Source organism: Octopus bimaculoides, chromosome 2 (genome assembly GCF_001194135.2).
Source record: "Octopus bimaculoides isolate UCB-OBI-ISO-001 chromosome 2, ASM119413v2, whole genome shotgun sequence".
Taxonomy (NCBI): domain Eukaryota; kingdom Metazoa; phylum Mollusca; class Cephalopoda; order Octopoda; family Octopodidae; genus Octopus; species Octopus bimaculoides.
The window spans coordinates 86,748,983-86,757,452 of NC_068982.1; the positions used below are offsets into that span (position 1 = coordinate 86,748,983).

The window sequence follows — 8,470 nt, forward strand, 5'->3', positions numbered from 1 at the left end:
CTATACAACAAATCTCTCAATGGATAGAAATGGACAGAAATCCACAATATCAAACTGGGTGAAAGTTGCTTACCCTTTGCCACTGTTGCTTTTAAAGTGTGAGATGACCTCATTAATGCTATGCCATAGGAAAAGATCAGAGGCTCTCTTTATGTCATCATTTATCCTTCTGAGTAGATGTTTGCTAACCAGACTAATCTCCAACTTCACTGGGTTTATCAGCAAATTTGGTTTGTGGTCATCAATTGTTACAAAGACATCCTTCTTTATTCTAGATTCTACAGAACAGCTATCTCACTGACCCTATGGTTAATGCTTGATCATAGATGCATGATAATACATTAACCATGAGGCCAGAGAGGTTAACTTGTAAGTCTTGTAAGTTTGTATAATACTGTTTGTTACTAGTTGTTTGCGTATTTCATTACTTAGCCAATATAAATCTCTAGTTTTGTCAGATTCTAATTTGTAAGATTCTGAGAGTCTGCACTAAGTTTATTTTAGAAAGGAGTTGAGGATTTATGGAATCTCAGCTTGCATACGAAGACTAAGAGGTCCACTTGGAAGGTTTCTCCTTGAGACTGGTTGGGAATTTTATAGACCTAATTCTCAATCTAGTTCATAACCCCTGGGTGGTTGTGCAAATTCTGAACACTTCACAGTCTATACAATCACCTGCAGATGTTTGATCAGCTCTATTATATTTTCCTGTAGCATTCTCATGAAGAGCTCACTAGAGAAAGAAGGAATTCTTTTTGAGTATCCAAGATTATATAGATCCATATTTTTCCATTCATCAATGATTTTTAATTTACTTTCCCACACCTGGAAGGTGCTTCAACATGAAAATGTAGAGTACAATGAATTGGCTGTTATGAGACTAAATTTGTAATACTGTAAAGGAAGTGGAATTGTAATAGAAAACAAAGCACAGAGAACTGTGGCAGGATATGATCACCTATGTCCTACATTCTGTAAAAGTTTTTTAGTTAAGATTTTTTTAAAAATGAAAGAAAATCATTATATAGGGCAATAATGTCTAATCTAATGTATGAATGCTGTAAATACATTATCTTTGTGAACATGACACCAACTGAACACTTGTTGATATGTTTGTTGGGAACAGAAGTTTTCTCAATGTTTGTCTTTCATGTAATGCTACGTACCTTCCAAATGGTATTTGTGTGCAACAATGTTTCACCTACTGAATGAAGAGTGTGGTTAACGGCTGACTATAAAGTGAGATGAAATAAAATAAAGCTATGTCCTTTGATTTTGTTATCAGACATTTTATAAACTAGTATTGAAAAATCACCCAAACATTCAGCTTAGAGGTAGGCGGAGTGAAAGAAAATGGAACCATTGCTTACCAAATATGAAGATACTGTGTTTTGGATATTTTGAATAAGTTTTAAGTTACAGAGATATAAGTAACTTCAAAATAATTTGAAATGTGACAGCATTCTAAAATTGTTATAAAGATTTATAGTGCAGGGATAATAACTTAAGTAGTTGTGACAGAGATTTACACCAGTCAAGATAGCCTTGGTTTTCTTCCAGAGCTTTGTTTCGACAAGGAGGTTTTTCCCTCTTTCTCAAAAGCTGTCATTACTTTCGAGATAGACCTTCTTGATAAACCAAACATTTTGGCTATTTTTGTTACACTAGAACCTGCCATACGAGCACCAACAATTTGACCTCTTTGAAAGATTGATAGATCTGTCATTTTAATGAATTTTAATTACCTTTTTCTGATGATACCTGAAAAGAAACAGCAATTTTAGCAAAACATATTAAGCAACACTAATAATAAATCAAAAAACATAAAAATAGACAAGCTTTTGATGGTTTTATAGATGTTTCAAAATGATGATGCTATGATCCTAGGTGTTTCCATTATTTTGTCCAACTCCTGTGTATGTATATATATATATGTATGTATATGTATGTATATATATATGGGAGAATTTACAAAAAAAAACAACAACAGATGAGGACAGGTCATGTAAACAACAAAAAGATGTATTAGTTTAATGCTCAGGAATAGAGAAAGTCTTTAACGTTTCGAGCTACGCTCTTCAACAGAAAGAAATAAGGAGAAAAACAAGGAGAAAAAAATTTTAAATGTAGTGGTCAGTGATCTTATATATATATATATATATATATATATATATATATATATATATATATATATATATATATATATATATATACACAAGTAAGCACATAAATGTGAAACGAGGTGAAAAAAAAGTACTCAAATACTGAAGGTAGAATAATATGTTTTTTTATGAAAGCTGTGATCAAGACTGCTTGATCACAACTGTCTGACGAACAAGGACAACGTGAAACTCAGTCACAGTTTTTGTGATATTTTTGCAGCTTTAATAAAAAAGTATATATGTACATCTATCTATATATATATCATCATCATCATTTAACATCCGCTTTCCATGCTGGTATGGGTTAGATGGTTTGACAGGAACTAGTAAGCCAGAGAGCAGCACCAAGTTCCAGTCTGAATTTGGGTTGGTTTCTATGGCTGGATGCCCATCCTAATGCCAACCACTCTGAGAAGGTAGTGAGTTCTTTTTGTGTGTCACTGGCATGGGTACTTTTACGTATCACCGGCGCAGGTGCTTTTACATGTCACTGGCATGGATGCTGTTACATATCATCAGGTACATATCATCTGGTTACTTGTCATTGGTACAGATGCTGTTACATATCATCAGCACTATCCACAAATATTATTTCATTTGGCTTGATGAGTCTTCTCAAGCACAGCAAATTGCCAAAAGTCATGATCACTTGTCATCACCTCTGTGAGACCCCACACTTGAAGATCATGCTTCATCACCTTGTTCCATGTCTTCATCACTTCGTCCTCCTTCTTCCACTGATTCCCTCCACAATTAGAGATCGGCATCTCTTTACACAGCTGTCTTCATCCATACTCATCACATAACCATACCAGTGCAGTCATCTCTCTTGCACACCACATCTGATACCTCTTATGCCCAATTTTTCTCTCAAGGTGCTTATATTCTGTCATACATGATATTGCACATCCAACGAAGCATACTAGCTTCATTTCTTTCAAGCATTTGCATGTCATCTGCAGTCACAGCCCATATTTCACTGCTGTGTAACATGGCTGTTTGCACACAGGCATCATACAATCTACTTTTCACTTTGAGGGAGAGGCCCTTTGTTGTCAGCAAAGGTAGGAGCTCTCTGAACTTTGCCCAGCTTGTTCTTATTCTAATAACTACTTCTCTCAGAGACGGTCTTGTCAAACTGGTAGAATGCTGTGGGCACCTGGTAATATTCTAGATGCCAAAAGCCTAACAACAGTCTATGATTACAGCTTGGAAAAAAAGATGACCTACTGAAAAACATGTCTTATGAAAGACGCTCACATCAATTTACCCTCATTTTCGTAGTTGTCGTCACCGACGCAGTGGTCAATATTTTCTTCACAGGTGCATTCTGAGTCTACTGTGGAGCTGTTGCTGGTAGCTGATGGATTTTCTGAATAACAGAACCTGTTCCTTCTACAAATAACAGAAAAACATTTGCTCCAGTCTGATTAAATGTATCTTGGGACAAAATATGACAGACAAGTGGTATTACACTACCGAAGAAATTAGCTACTTTTGCTCAACCTTTCAAGAACAGCTTCATCTCAGTTCATTTCTGAGTGAGATTTGATTACCTTGGTTCAAACCAGACACCAAGTAACTTCACCAGGCCTTTCAGAGACAGAAATCACCACTGGTCAACATTGGTTTGCTTCTCCCAGTGCTTAGTTGCAAGCACACTGACTTGTCCCAGTTTATGTGTGCTCCTGTACAAACCTGGAACTCTTTTTAGTACAGTCAATTGCTTCTGTATCTGAAGTGTTCGACATTATGACAGTGATGTCAGTGAATACTAATATGACTCTCCAAAGACTTGGTTTGAGTGGGATATCCCTTCAGAATCTCCAATTTCCATTGTAAAGACATCAGAGCCAAAAGATACAGAAAAATGGAGAAGAAGCATTCTTGATGACCCAAGTATTCACGCTAAACGGTTTCAACTGGTAGTCATTTAATTTGACAACTGAACAGATGTGACGATTAAGCCTCTGAAGACAGGACTGAAGGTGACAGCTGCTAGGGGGCAAATGGTCCACCTTGTTGAATGCTTTGGATCATCCCAAAGTAACCAGTGCCCGCGAAAGCCAAATCTATTTCCAGCTCATTCTACAATATTTTGCATGAGGTTGTTGTGGATAGATCTTCTGAGGATAGCACAGAATTGTACATTTCAGACAACATCACTGACAACTTGTGCCAACCTGTTGGTAAGCACTTTTAGCTTAAATTCTTAAGTCTATGTTGAATAAATTTTCTATCATGTCCCTCTTGTTCGGACCCTTCTTTAGCAATAAAAACAACAATAAAATGCAGCTGATTATGATGACACACTTCAAAGAAGTAGTTTAATGAAAATGTAGATTTTTATTAGATCAGAGCTAATAATATACATGAAGTAACACTATAGGAATTTTTTCACTAAATATGTGAGTTTGGTAAGATCATCATACTAGTTGCATTCTCATAGTATAGCCATTTAAAGTATTAGTGAAGAAACAAAGATTTGCACTTGTCATTCAACGAATCCCTTGCTATGCACATGGTGACAAATGCATCTGTATGGTCTCGATTGCTATGGGTTGAAACTCACAGTGCATTGCTGATTGGCCATATAAGATATTTTATCATTCTACCTGTGTAGATGAGGGAGAGCCTTAAATTCTAGTTAATAGTGGAACCTCTAAAAAGATAAATTAATAGTGATAAAAGAATACAATAAATTGTATAGAACTAAAATGTAAAGAAGTTAATTTGATGCTTGACATCAAAATCAACCCTGATCAAGCAGACCGACAACCACACCTTAACAATAGGAATCCCTTGCTCTATGGAAGTAATGCTTTCCTGAAAATCTGACCGTAACGTGAAATTCCGTAATGTGAAATTAATTTTGTTATTGATTTTCAAGTGATTGCATTTGAGAAATAAAAAGCACAAGAAAACAACAGAGAACAAGCAACACAATCACCTTTATACATGAAAATAACTATTTATAAACATATTCAGTACAATAGATACACAAAAACTCTAAAAACATTTGAAGAGAAATAAGTTAGAGTATCGTAATATCGTAAGAGTACATTCTTCACACGAAAAAGGTTGACTACTGTGAGAGGGGTGGTGATGGAATGAGAGTTACTAGGGAGATGAGGGACAATATTTACTATCTTATTGTTCATTACCATGAACATCAACTTGAGGGGTGAAGAACTTATCCAAAGTAGTTTGTTGTTTATGACACATCATCTCTTTGCACAGCTCGATACAGGAACTGAGCTCATTGTAAACTCCTCTAGTAATTTTTATGTTATGTTCATGATTAAGATCATTATCAGCAAAAACCTGCAGAACATCCTCTATAAGTGCCAAACCTTTAATAACAATTTTTTTGGAGCCAATTTAAGTGGGGTAGGTGGAACTTCTGTTATCTCATCTGTATTTTCAGCTTGTTCTTTTTTCCAGCACCAGCTCCTTGTTAGATAAACTTTCTCTCTGGGACTCTAACATCTCAGTTACTTCATCTTCTATGACTTCTTCGAATCCAAAATCCGTTGCAAACGTCACAATATCTTTCCGAATTCAATGTAGACATTCTGCTTGAGGAAAACTTGTAATGTCACGGATACAATCTGGCCATTTACTTTTCAACCTACGACTCACTTATATTATCTCCAGCATCCATTATGTTGAATTTCTTCCAGAAATATCTAACTGTGGGTTTATACTCCTTGTCAATTGCTTTCATAAGTTGTTTGAAAGTCATATGCCTTGAAGTTAGCTATCACAGCTTGATCCATTGGCTGGAGCAAAGTTGTATTCTTGGGGTTATATTCTACTCTCACATTATCAGAAAGTTCATTTAGGTTCACAGGGTGACTCGGTACATTGTCTAAAAGAAGGTTCACCAGATTTTATAGACAATTCTTGCCTTGCATTTCTGACATAAAACCTAATCACACACACACACGTGTGGGGATACATGTTCATATCTGTTGTAGCTAGTTGGATTCAAAAGTTAATGAGTTGATAATGGTAACGATGTTGGTTGCATTGGTTAGTAACAATGGGCGAGTATTGTTGATACTATAGTGGCTATATTGTTCTTGCTAATTGTATTGTTGTGGTTAAGTCTCGAGTCAATCAGCTTAGATCTAAGATCAAAGACCTTTCATTCAACTTTTAAATAGGATACCACATTATATGTTTTTTGTTTGAAATGTTGTTTATCTACTGTATACTATATATTACTGTTGCAGTTGGTGGTTATGTTCTGGTTGATGATAGGAACTCGCACGCACACACACACACACACACACACACATGATGATGATGGCCGTCCACTCGTGAACATTTCCGACCTTCAGGAACATTGTGTGCTCTAGGACTAACTTATATTTTGCATTTGCGGCTTTGTTGGTGGCTAATGAGCCCTGCTTTTGACAAGCATACACGACTGCAAACATTGCAGACCAAGCTTTCCCCATTCACTATACGAGCTGTGCGCTTTCGCGCAGCTCGCTTAAGTTCTTCATGCTGGATACGCGCTCTCTCAAAAGTGTCGATCCCCTCCTTAACCTGCTTCCTCCATCCATGGCGATGACAGGCATTGTTCTCCCAGTCAGTGTCTTGCATATCACAGGCCACATACATACATACATACATACATACATATGCATATGTGTGTCTTTGTGTCTGTGTTTCCCCCACACACGCACACATACATCGCTTGACAGCCGATGTTAGTGTGTTTACGTCCCCGTAACTTAGCGGTTCGGCAAAAAATAGCCCTATAGGATAAGTACCAGGCTTACAAAGAATAAGTCCTGAGGTCGATTTCTTTAACTGCAAGGTGGTCTTCCAGCATGGCCGCAGTCAAATGACTGAAACAAGTAAAGGAATAAAAGAATATATTTCTATATGTATTCACATTATGTACTTTATATATACATGTGTGTATGCGTGTGTATGTATGTGTGTAACGTGTTGATAGTTTTCGAAATCGTTAACTATATACTGATCTTAACTAAAACGCAAGTGATCATTGAGCTTAGAAGAAAGTGGTTTTAAATTGTTAACAATTTAAGAAATATGCAATAAGGATTTCCGTAATAGCAAAATTACAGACCATACCCTGAAATTAATTGTCATACTTTACAATTTCAGTATGCGTGAAATTCTGTAAATTGAGGTGGTCGTAACGCAGAGGATACCTGTATTTAATATTTGTATATATCTACGATCAATATGTACTACCACTCTTAAACGGTAGGGTTTGAACTGGGGTTAACTTAGCTGCTATTTCTAGAAGGTTTATATAACTAACAGAAATCGAAAATATCGGTATAAGGCCTCATGCAGTTTCAGTTAATATTATTCTATTTTAATTGCCACTTCGAGATTATTACATTTAGTTGATCATCGTCACTTTTTAAATGATATGAAGGTAATATTAATTTATGATATAATTACATATTGAAATCGACCAGTACGGATTTCCCTGCCACCCGTTTCTGATCGATCAATACAGCTGGAGTGTAACTAGAGGAATTTCCTATATAATTTCTTGAATAATAATGATGTAACAGGCAAGTGGGAAAAAATGGAAGAATCTTAGAATCACTGGGAAAGATTTTCGGAAGACAGATGGAAGGAATAAAAACAAACGTTATTCGAAATAGCTGCTTTATTAGAATGATGCAGTTTTCCAATGTTCTATTTTTGATATACTAACGTGGTTTGCCCACTAATTTTCAATCGAGCATTAATTCAAAGTATAATAATAATAATAATAATAATAATAATAATAATAATAATAATAATAAAACACCTGTTCAATGATACCTGGAACTAGATTCTCTCTCTCTCTCTCTCTCTCTCTCTAATCAATGTATGTTGGATGTATTCGTTCGTGTATATACGTTTGCGTTATAGACGACATATGTTGATATCTCTGATAATTATAAGGGATAAAATGAATTTTAATAAATTGAATCTTCACAATTTCTGAATAACAATCTCAATCACTATTAGCATGTTACAAATATGTTAGTGTTTTCACAAATATTAATGCAGCTCAGAGAATCAGAAGACGCACAATACAACAGAGAGAGAGAGAGAGAGAGAGATTATTACGAGAAATAAAAACAATAGCAATAATTAAATTCAACAAAATGTAGTGAACTGCTAATTTTTAATCTACCACCCACCTACATCATTCTTCCCCACCTCTCTCTTTCTCTGTGTTTATCAATGTCTATCCCCTTTCTATATCTACAATATTGTCACACCCACACATAAACTTCGGTAGCGTTTTAAAGAAAAACCAG

General features: G+C 35.6%; 1 long non-coding RNA gene across 1 annotated transcript in view; it reads right to left on the minus strand.

Annotated features, from left to right (window-relative positions):
- Nucleotides 1-7,990: 7,990 nt before the first annotated feature.
- Nucleotides 7,991-8,470, minus strand: part of LOC128251577 (uncharacterized) — a 100,144-nt gene continuing 99,664 nt past the window's right edge. The window contains exon 3 of the long non-coding RNA XR_008267176.1: nucleotides 7,991-8,094. This is a non-coding gene — a long non-coding RNA (uncharacterized LOC128251577). The remainder of the gene's footprint in view (nucleotides 8,095-8,470) is intronic.